This window comes from Suncus etruscus, chromosome X (genome assembly GCF_024139225.1).
Source record: "Suncus etruscus isolate mSunEtr1 chromosome X, mSunEtr1.pri.cur, whole genome shotgun sequence".
Taxonomy (NCBI): Eukaryota; Metazoa; Chordata; class Mammalia; order Eulipotyphla; family Soricidae; genus Suncus; species Suncus etruscus.
The window spans coordinates 9404313-9416403 of NC_064868.1; positions in this window are offsets into that span (position 1 = coordinate 9404313).

The window sequence follows — 12091 nt, forward strand, 5'->3', positions numbered from 1 at the left end:
GTAACCCCTGAGTACAGCCAGGTGTGCCACCCCCCCCCCCCCAGAAAAAGAATTTGCTTTGAAATTTTGGGACTGGTATTGGGGTAACATCAGGCAGTGCTTGGGGGAACCCTGCTGTGTTGAGATTGAACCAGGGTCTCCCACATGCAAAGCATGCTTTGGTGAACTATCTGTCTTTTGTTATTTTGATTTTGGTATTTGGCCTATGCCTGGCTATGTGGTGCCAGGGATGGAGCCCAGAATGGCTGTGTGCAAAGCATGAACCCTACCTACTGTTCTCTCTGTCTCTCCACTCCCTCTCTTTATTCATTGTTGTGGGATCACACCAATCAATGCCCAGGAACACTAGGTCCATCCCCAGAGATTCTAGTGGCACCCAGTGCTTAGGATGGAACCTGGGCCCTCAACACCAAGGGTTCTAAACTGCAACCATTTGTATTCAAGTCAGCGTTCTAAGCCATTGCATTATTCCCCTGGGCCCTATTAGACATTTTTATTTTTCATGTCTCTTATCTTTGAGTTCTGCTGTGCTTTAGCATTACAATTTCTTCTTTACTGTTAATTACCCAGTTTCCAAATTCAAATTCTCTCTTTACTAAATGCAATCTTCTTATTTTTCTGTAAATGCTAGTAGTTTCTTAAATGAATCTGGTCATTTTTCTTAGTCCCTCCTTGCTTACTTATAAATTAGCTTGTATTTTTCTACATAGTGTTTAGGGTCAGATGATAATCCCATTATCTAAGGTCTTTTGTAGTCTCAATCTATTCATGATGCTTTATTTCTACATGAACACTGAGAACTGTGTTCATATTTGTCAGAAATGGATATCCTGAAGGGAAATGAATTCCAGAAAGGATGTGCATTTGCTATGGATAGATGCCAAGGGATGCTACCAAGCAGAAATCGTTTTAAATTCTGGGATTGAGGTTCTTTTTTTGTTTGTTTTCTTTTGTGGCCACACCTGGCAGTGTTCAGGGACTACTCCTGGCTTTGAGCTCAGGGATCATTCCTGGTAGTGCTCAGTGGACCACATGTGGATTGAACCCAGGTCAGCTGTGTGCATGGCAGACGCTCTACCTACTGAACTCTGACTGTGGCCCTCAAAGATAGATATCTAACTAGAAATCACCATCCTGATTGTCTATGGTTACAATTTCTTTTGGGGTGGGGAGTGGGGCATTTGGATCATACCCAGATCACCTCAAGAGTTGATCCTGAGTCTATGCTCTGGGGTCATTTCTGGTGGTACTTGGTGGATTATATGCCAGGGATGGGATAAACATCAGCAACAAGAAGGCAGTTGCTTTAGCTCCTAGATTATCTCCCTAGAGTTAAAAATTCTTAGTAAGAATTGGGGCTGAGCCATTGCCTTGCATGCAGCCAACCTAGGTCCAGTACTCTGCATCCTATATGGTCTCCCGAGCCTGCCAGCAGTAATTTCTGAGTGTAGAGCCAGGAGTATTCTTGGTAAAAATTATGTTTCTGAATGCAAAACAGGTTTCTTGATTGGTTTACATTGTTATTATATGGGGTTCCTTTGTTTCTATTTGATACACTATATTTTTTCACTCAGGGTCAGGCTGATATGAACCTGTGACTTAACATCATTATATCACTTCATATCATTCTATGTCGCCATTAGACATTTTTCATTGAAAAGTCCCATTTGGGGCCCGGAGAGATAGCACAGAGGTGTTTGCCTTGCAAGCAGCCAATCCAGGACCAAAGGTGGTTGGTTCGAATCCCGGTGTCCCATATGGTCCCCCCCCCCCCCCCGTGCCTGCCAGGAGCTATTTCTGAGCAGACAGCCAGGAATAACCCCTGAGCACCACCGGGTGTGATCCAAAAACCAAAAAAAAAGTCCCATTTGTCCTGACAGAATTTTCCATCTTCTGAATTGCATTATTACCCATACCACGAAAATACTTGAGCAATATTTGTCCTATCATCTGCTTTTTCTTTACCCAGCAGTGCTCAAGGTGTACTTCTGACCCTGTGCTCAGGGGTTGCTCTTGAGAGTGCTTGGAAGACTGTATGATACAGTTCTAGGGAATAAACCAGAGTTGGCAACTTAAATAGGAAGCAACTTAACCCATGTACTATCCCTACAGCCCCCCTAACTGCATTTTTTTTGTTTTTTTGGGCCACACCCGGCGTTGCTCAGGGGTTACTCCTGGCTGTCTGCTCAGAAATAGCTCCTGGCAGGCACGGGGGACCATATGGGACACCGGGATTCGAACCAGCCACCTTTGGTCCTGGATCGGCTGCTTGCAAGGCAAACGCCACTGTGCTATCTCTCCGGGCCCCCAACTGCATTTTTAATAAACTGATCAGTTGAGCTCAAACTAAAGGAACAAATATAAATAAAATGAGAGTTACTGGAACTGCTCATCTTGGTACATGTAAAGTCTGTGTTGAACATTGGTTACAAATACTAAATAAAGTGGAGAACATAGCAATCCAGAATCCATGGACTCTCCAAATTCTAAAGAAAATGCATTTTGGGGGCGGAAGTGATAGCACAGCAGTAGGGTACACTTGTAGCCTTGTACACTGCTGACCCGGGATGGACCCAGGTTTGATCTCCGGCATTCCATATGGTCCCTGAGCCTGCCAAGAGCAATTTCTGAGCACAGAGCCAGGAATAACCCCTGAGAGCTGCCAGGTGTGGCCCAAAGACCAAAAATGTATTTTAAGGATTAAGGTTGGGTCTAGCTCTATAGTCAGGGCCATATGATCTGCATGAGTCCAGCCCGCCCAGTATCTCCCTAGAGACCCCAACTGAATTGTTCCTCATAGTCCCAACACCAAAAACTATGGGAGTGCCTCATCCTTTGTCCCCAACACTAACTGGCTGCCAGTTGGCCAAATTTCTCTGGGAGGGGTACCTGAACCCCCTGAGAATAAGAAGATCCCCAAAAGCTACGCTTTATCAGGGGTCTCAAATTCAATTTACCTGGGGGCCACAGGAGGCAAAGTTAGGGTGATCCTTGAGTGCAAAGTCAGTAGTAAGCCTTGAACATTGGGGGGTGTGACCCAAACAACTAAAACAAAACAAAACAAAAAAAGATTCCTCTCGGGTAGAGCCACAAAATGTTGTATGGAGGGCACTTTGCGGCCCACGGGCCTCGAGTTTGAGACCCCTGCTTTAGATTGTGTTTTAATATATTGGCAACACTTTCCCTCCTCCTAAGTAGTTTTAATATCAATATCAACAAAATGAACAAATTTTGAGAAGTACCACTGATGATTAATATCCTGTGGTATTGTGGTTGACTCAAGTAAAGGCTAAAGACAGGAAGCAAAAAGCCAAAGCAGCAACAGATGGTAAGGACTGAAAAAGTGTGTGTGTGTGTGGGTCAGGGCGGGGAGGACAGAGATGGTGTCAACTCATAATCATGCACAGCATAATATTTCCCTTATGGAAACTGAAGAAATAAGATGGAGAAGAGGATGCAGTCCACAGGCAGAAAGTCCTGGGCACTTCACTATGATTTCATTTTGCTCCAGAAGCGCCAGGCGAGCTAAAATCTCAGTAAGCTGGGCTGGCACATGGCTAAACAGCAGCTTCCCAGCATGAGATGCTGGGTTCTATGCCTATATGCAGCCCCTTACGCACACAGAACAATAGAAGCCACCTCCTAGACTGTTGTACAGAAAGAATAGCTGAGTTGGGAGCAGGAGAGACTCACTTAGCTTGGGAATTTGCATTTTAATATCTTAACCCCTTTGCATTTTCCCATGATTCTAAGATCTTCTTGGCAAGTGGGAAAACAGAGAAATCATGTTCATTCTTGTCTCCATTTCCAGTTTTTCTCGAGCTTCCCTGAGAGAGACCCATCATTCCAGGAAACATGACAAAGAGACCCATTCTCCATGGGAAAACATTAAAGTCTAACTTCCCCTGGGACTCCTTCAGAAAGCAATGGGAGGTGGGATGATCTATGGCACCTGAATGAGTTAGAGACTCTCCAAGCGACAGCAGCTCATCCGACACTCCGAGGAACTGTTTGAGGTGGGCTGGAAAAACATATGCATTTGGATTTCGAAGCTGACGTGGCACATGGGAAGTGAGATCAAAGAGGGAGAAGAGGAACACAGAGAAGATGTGATATGCTCAGCGTCTGTAGAACACTGCTTCCTTTTCATGTTTTACTTTTCCTCCTTCCCTTCCCTTTGTTGTTGCAATGATCCAGGATTTGCACACATTTATTGTGCCACCATGGTTTGCAAATGGCAGCGTTACTCACTCATGCTTGGTTTGCAAGAGATGACAGAGATCAACTCAGACCTACAAGGCAGGCACTATAGCCCTGAGCAGTTCCTGGCTGGGCCCCTCAGTTCAGTTGAATACAGTTGACAGAGTCTTACAAAAGTGTCAGACATTTGGGCCAAACACTGGACTAAAACCTTCGGACTTCCAGCTGTAGCAAAAACAAAAACAAAGAAGTGCCAGATACTGGAGTCGAAGTGAAAGTGCAGTGGTAGGGCATTTGCTTTGCATGCGGCTGACCCAGGATGGACCTCAATTCGATCCCTGGTGTCCCATGTGGTCCCCCAAGCCAGGAGCAATTTCTGAGCACATAGCCAGGAGTAACCCCTGAGCGTCACTGGGTGTGGCCCAAACCTCCCACAAAAAAAAAGTGCCAGATACTGCAAACATAGACAGAAAGTCTCAGTAGAAGGCAGCGAGGTGACTCAAGGAGCAGACCACATGTTTCACATGTGCAAGGTCCTAAGTTTGACCCGCAGCACCACACTGACCCCCTCATGGTGACCCCTATTTAATAAAAGACTTTGGGCAGAGAGATTGCACAATGGGTAAGGCGCTTGCCTTGCATGAGAAAGACCCAGGTTCAATATCTGGCATCCCCTATGGTCCCCCGACCACCACCTGAGTGTTGAGCCAAGAGTAACCCTGTGCACAGTTGGGTGTGGTCCTTCAAAGCTATATATATTATGTATTATATTAATATATATATATATATATATATATAAGATAAAAAAATTCTATGCAGTACCCGTAATACTGACTGTGTCCTTACTGGAATCCTAGAAAGGATTTAAAACTATACAAAAGAGGTTTTGCTTACTAGGAGTCTGCATCCTCACTAGAAACCACAAAATTCACACAACAGATAAAAACAATGGCAGACAGTATGTAATTAAGTGCTAAATTGTGTCCCCTAGGCTAAATGCCATGAGAGTTAGAGAGGAGAGAAAACCATGAGCCTGGAATCCAGCAGAAAGGCTTGATGCTGTGCAGGGGAGAGAGACTGCAAGAGAGGAAGAAGCCACGGAGTCTCACGGAGCCTTGGCGCCAAGGAACTAAGGGGTGAGGGAGACGGGCAGGGCTAGGAGCGAAAGGCCAGTGGCCTATGTAAAAAGCACTGCCTAGGGCTTGGGGGGCAGGACCCTGTAGCTTGCCCAGGACATAGTTGTGTGTACACTTAGTAGTGACACGGGACCCCGGATAGACATCACAGCATCACCTTTGCACGCCACTGGGCCATCCCCCCCCCAAGCCCCACCAGGTATTTTTCAGGGCCAGAGTAATGGTACAGTGGGTAAGTGCTACATCTGCCACAGGTGACCCAGGTTCAATTTCCGGCATCCCAGAATGTCCCTGAGCTCCACCAAGACTGATCTCTGAGTACAACGCTGGGAGTAAGTCCTGAGCACTGAGGTGTACCTCCCTCCAAATGAAAGATATTTTCAAAATGTTTTCTATCCGGGCTTAAACTGGTGCTCTGGTAGAGAGCATGGCTTGAATGTCTAAACCCTGGCGTCAATGCTCAGGGACTGAACACTTCAAAATGAATGACTAGAATAGAGAAGAGAAATGAGTTGAGAATCCATCTGGCTGTCATATTTACTTCACATGCATTTTTTTTAACGTTTTCAGGACTCTCTCAGGAATACCAAGCACTGGTCTCTATTTCTACAACACTTTTTTTTTTTTGGTTTTTGGGCCACACCTGGCGGTGCTCAGGGGTTACTCCTGGCTTTCTGCTCAGAAATAGCTCCTGGCAGGCACGGGGGACCATGTGGGACACTGGGATTCGAACCAACCACCTTAGGTCCTGGATCAGCTGCTTGCAAGGCAAATGGCGCTGTGCTATATCTCTGGCCCCACTATACAATACTTTTTTAACTAGAAGACATAGTTATCAATGAGCCAAGGAAACGCAGGAGGTAGCAACACGCATCCTTACTGGTGACAATAAACAAGTGTTTCTTTTTTTGTCTGTGTGTGGTTTTTGGGTCACACCCGGCAGTGCTCAGGGGTTATTCTTGGCTCCATGCTCAGAAATTGCTCCTGGCAGGCATGGGGCACCATATGGGACACCGGGATTCGAATCGATGACCTTCTGCATGAAAGGCAAACGCCTTACCTCCATGCTATCTCTCCAGCCCCTAAACAAGTGTTTCCTTGTACATTTTTGTCATTTTATGCCATAGGAGTGTTTGGGCTCTATTATGTTCAGGAAAAGCAGAATGATAATATTTTCAGGACTAGTTCAGAGGTCATTTTAAAGTTAAGCTTCTTTTCCTTAGCAATCTAGCAGCAAAAGCTAGATACAGATAAGCCAGTACAGATAACTGGCTCCAAAAGTTCAGTGCAAGGAATAGTTTTCTTTTGTTTGTTTGTTGTTGATGTTGTTTTTTTGGTCACACTCGGCAGCACTCAGGGGTTACTCCTGGCTCTATGCTCAGAAATCGCTCTTGGCAGGCTCAGGGGACCATATGGATGCCGGGATTCGAACCACTGAACTTCTGCATGCAAGGCAAACGCCTTTACCTCCATGCTATCTCTCCGGCCCCAAGGAATAGTTTTCTAAAGCAGAGATTGGAATATTAACCTGTTACCTGGTTTTCTGTAGCTCGTGAGCCAAGAATAGATCTTACATATTCTTAATGGCTGAAATATTAGTGCTTCTGAACCTTGAGACCATTACAGGATGCATGACAGTCCCACTTGGTTACTGGAACTCAGCCACATCCGTTCACCTCTGTGTTGTCCACAGTGGTTTCCATTCTATAAGAGCATACTTGTTGCCTAAAATATCTGCTGTCTAGCCTACTATCAAGCTGTCTTGATGGCCCCTGTTCTCAGGTATGAACCCCAATATTTATAGACCTGCTGCAGATTCCCAGGTCATCTGAGGGAGTTATTTGAAGAATTCCATTTTGGCATCTCTGAAGCTTCAAGCATTTCCCTGAAATTGAAATTGAATACCTATCAACCAAAACTAAAGAACTGGTGACCTCTGACTCGTACTTATTAAGGGACTGACGTTCGATTAACACCAGGGCTGGTTTTAATTTTGTTTGGTTGGTTAGTTAGAAGTGAAGAAAGGGCACTCCTAGGCACCCCACCCCCAATCTTCTCATACTTCTGGAAGACCTAGCAGCCAAATATACATCCCACAAAAGCTGCAGTTTTGCCAAGAGTGCTTGAAATTCCTGAACTGTTCTGCCACATTTGCAGCCATGTGATGACTCCATTTTTGTTTAATACTATCATTCCCATAGGAACACACCAATTTAGAATTAGATATCACTGTCTATCTGAAGCTACCTAATGTTCAGAAACAAGTGAAGTAACAGAATGGCTAATTAACAATGAGAGCTTACTAACCCTTCTGAAAATGACTGATGACATCATTAGAGACACAATAATTTTCACAAAATTTCTTGTTGTGCTCTTTTCTTTTTTTCTTTCTTCTTTTTTCTTTCTAATATTTTTTTTCTTTTTAAATAATTTTACACTCACCTAGAAACAAATGTATTATGATCAACTATGTCAACTATGTGATACAAATACTCTTTAAATAAAGCAAATTAAATTGAGAGCGGGGGACACTCTACCCATGGGCCCTATTCCCTGGGCCCAGATTTTCATGGCAAACTTTGCTCTCTACTCTCAGCTGAAGGAACATTGGGAATTCTCCCTGCTTTCTGTCTGTCTGTCTGTCTGTCTCTGTCTCTGTCTCTGTCTCTCTCTCTCTTCATTCTGGATTTCACTGCCTTTAAGGCAGAATCCTGTCTTCTCCTGTTGCAAGTCAGCCCCTGAAGAGGTTAACTGATGGAGGGATAGAGGATGAGGTCTTTCCCCTCCAGCTCGGAGCACTCGTCTGCCACCCTGTTCAGCCGGCTTGTGGAAATATTAGCTTTATTCGGTGGACAAGACTGAAGTCCAAGCCTCAGCATCAGTTTCAGCCAAAAGCTCCTTGCCTTCCAGGTACCACCCAATGGTGGGATCAGATACCACCCAATGGTGGAAGCAGAATCAGGTACCACCCTAGGGTGGGGACAGAATGCCAGGTCACACCCTATGGTAGGGCACAATCACCGATCAGGGTAGGGTCAGTAACATAATAATCTCATAAAATGTTTACATACACAACATTCTTCCCCATTCCACATTTAATTTAGGTTAGTCTCTGTGGCCACTTGCAGAACCTACAGGCAGAAGATAGCCATTTTCTCCCAGCTTCCAAGTAAGGGTCTGTTTTGTAGATTCTGAGAGCTGGAGAGAATCAGAGGCAGCCTGGGGGCCAAAGAGATGATTCAAGTGTTGAGCACCTGCTTTGCGTGCAGGAGCCCCAGGTTTGTTCCTCTGCATGTCATCAACTGTTCCCTCAGCAATGCCAAGATTGAGACATACATACCAGTATGTATGTACCAAGTAGCCTGAGCATGGCCAGATGTGGTCCCAAACATTTATTACTACTTTGTTTTGGACCACACCTATCAGTGTTCAGAGGTTACTCCTAGCTCTGCGGTCAGAAATTACCCCTGACAGGCTTGGATGACAATATGGGATGCCGGAGACCAAACTCGACTTGGCTGCATGCAAGGCAAATGCCTTCCTTACCTGCTATGCTATCACTTGGGCCCCCCAATTATTAGATTTTCTTTAACACAAGCAACCTAATTGTGCCACAGATCCAATCTGAATCTCAGGTTCGACTCCAGCAGTAATGAATCCCTTCCACAGTTAGGAAAAAGTGAAGAGATATGCGTGCATCATTGGGTGCCAGAGAAAACACTAAGGACAATGAGCCTTACAAGGAAATGAGTCTCCTAATTCAGTTTAGAAAGTTAGTGGAATTGGGGAAGATAGCACAGTGGTAGAGTGTTTGTATTGCAAGCAGCTGGTCAAGGATGGACGGTGGTTTGAATCCCGGCATCTAGTATGGTCGTTCCTCCACCCCCACCCCGTGCCTGCCAGGAGTGATTTCTGAACGCAGAGCCAGGAGTAACCCTGAACGCTGCTGGGTGTGACCCAAAAACAAAACAAAACAAAACAAAACAAAACAAAAAGAAAGTTAGTGAAATTGAGGCCGGAGCAATAGTACAGCCAGGCAGTAAAAGCACTTGCCTTGTATGCAGCTAAACTGTGTTCCATCCCAGCATCCCATATGGTCTTCCATGCAGCTCCAGGAGTAATTCCTGAGTGCAGAATCAAGATTAAACCCTGAGTATTGTCTGGTGTGACCCCAAAACAAAAAATAATGATTAAAGAAATTTTAAAAAGAAAGTGTGTGGAATGATACGCTGCATATATGTGTGAGAGACAGAGGGACAGAAATCACATGTCCTCTCCCTTCCTATGCCAACTTCATCCTCTGATACAAGCAACTGAACAACAGAGAAAGTGGCTGCTCTCAAGCAATCAGATTGCTGCTCCATGGAGCCAGCTGCCTTCTTATGTAAAAAAGCAAACAATTAACTTCTCTCCAGGGAATTAAGCCTTTGGTAGTCCTAGGAATGCCTAAAGAGTCAGAAAGCTTTTTGTGCCCAGAGAAAACCCAATAGTTATGTCAAACTGCAGGCCACAGTTCTCTAACTACCTGTTAACAATAACAAGCTGTCTGATTTTGCGGGGGAGGGTCATACCAGGCGGCGCTCGGGGTTGGTTAATCCTGGCTCTACACTCAGAAATCGCTCCTGGCAGGCAGGCTCCGGGGACCATATGGGATGCCGGGATTCGAACCACCTTCTGCATGCAAGGCAAACGCCCTATCTCCATGCTATCTCTCCACCTCTGTCTGATTTTTTTTCTCTCTACACAGGAATTTGGATACTCATTACTCTAACCCTGTATTTCTTTGTTTATCTCCTTTTCTCTCTCTCCTTTGCTGCTGTTACAGTGGCTGGGAATCACATACATCCTTGGTTGTGGTACTTACCAGCTGTTCAGACCGTTTCATGGTCATGCTTTGCACACATGCTTAGTGGGGGCCATTGTGATCAATGCACTTCTGACGTGAGTGCTCACACACCTTTAGCTACAGTGCTCTTTGGGTATCTGCTTATGTTAGCTGCAGTACTAGAATACTCCTGTCTGTGGTGGGTCTGACCTTGCAATTTCTATCGTCACACCTGAGGTACCAGAGAGCTGAACTTCCAAGACCCTGTTGGGCACATCTCCGTGGCACTGGGGATCAAACTCAAGGCCTCATGCTTGCCATTCCTTGGGCTCTCCCCCATACATTTCATAATGCCTTTTAAAATTTTGGCAGGGGACCATACCAAGCTTTGCTCAAGGCTTACTCCTGGCTCTGCATTCAGGGGTCCTTCCCGGTGGGATTCAGATGATCATCTGTGGCACCAGAGATGGACCCAAGTTGATTGGGTTGGTTGTGTGCAAGACAAGTATTATCTCTCCACATAGCTCTGGTTTAAAAAAATTATAGTGAGATTCTCTGATTTACAATACCATTACTGGTGGTTTCCCATACACCTAATTCCAACACCACACCCATGATCACAACATAGTACTTAAAAAAATCAACAATAGAGGCTGGAGTGGTGGCGCTAGTGGTAAGGCATCTGCCTTGCCCTCACTATCCTTGGACGGCCCGTGGTTTCATCCCCTGGTTCCCCATATGGTCCCCCAAGCCAGGAGCAATTTTTGAGCACATAGCCAGGAGTAACCCCTGAGTGTCACCGGGTGTGGCCCAAAAACAAACAAACAAAAAAACAATAATTTAACATACTTTAAAGGGATTTTTTTCTGTTTCAATGGAATAAAAGACAACATTCTAATTTTGGTTAATCAGTCATCATGAAGATGAGCAAAGTCTATGACTGATCAAATTGAAAGAATTCTAAAAATAAAATTTCGGAAGCTGAAATGTTACCAAAAAATCCAAATTTCATGTATTTTTTAAAAGTAAAAGCTTGGAACTGGAGCGAAGAGTACAGCAAGTAGGGCACTGACTTGCACGCAGCCAACTCTGGGGTTCAATCTCCAGCACCCCAGATGGCCAGTCCCTCAATCACCATCAGGTATAATTCTTGAGTACAGAGCCAGCAGTAAACGCTGACTGAGCATGGGAGGGGCATATCCCCAAAATTGAAGAAAAAAATTGGAGGACTTGACAAATAATTCTAGGTAGGTTAATTACTAAGTCAACCTGAATAATATAAGGTAAGGATAAAAATGATTTGTTCATATCACTGCCCAGTAAGAGACTATGGAGAAAGGTGGCTGTGAACATTCAGAGACATCCAGCAACTCTTCCATCCTCCACTAAATCCTCTGTTTCTGACAGTAAAATAAAGAGGCTATTGAGCAGAGCTAGAAAAAAAGGGGTCTTGGAAGGTTTGCATAAGAGGCTTTCCAGATCCTGGTTGATCACTCCTCCCTGCTTCCCATTGGCTAGAACTGGATCATGTGGCCTAACCAATTTGCAAAGGAGTCTGGGAAATGTAGTGAAGCTGTGTAGTGCCTAATGTCTGTAGGATTGGCACCTTCAACTGCCCAGCCAGGGTGGCAGCAAAGACTGAGACTAACAAACATACAAGGAGATAAACAAACATATAAGGAAACAAATGCACATGGGCCGTCCATGCCTTCAGGTTGCCTGGACCATCATCAGTAGTCTAACAGGCTGGCCATTAGTATAATATGTCTCCCTCACTCCACCAGGCTCCCAATAGGTGAGACATTATCATTTAAGTTGATTTTAAGGGCAGTTAGTAAACACATCAACACTCAATAGCTAAAGAGCAAAGGCTGTGGTCTTTCACATAGCCTGTTAGAAGGCACCCTTAAATAATCAGTTCCAGAAGAGG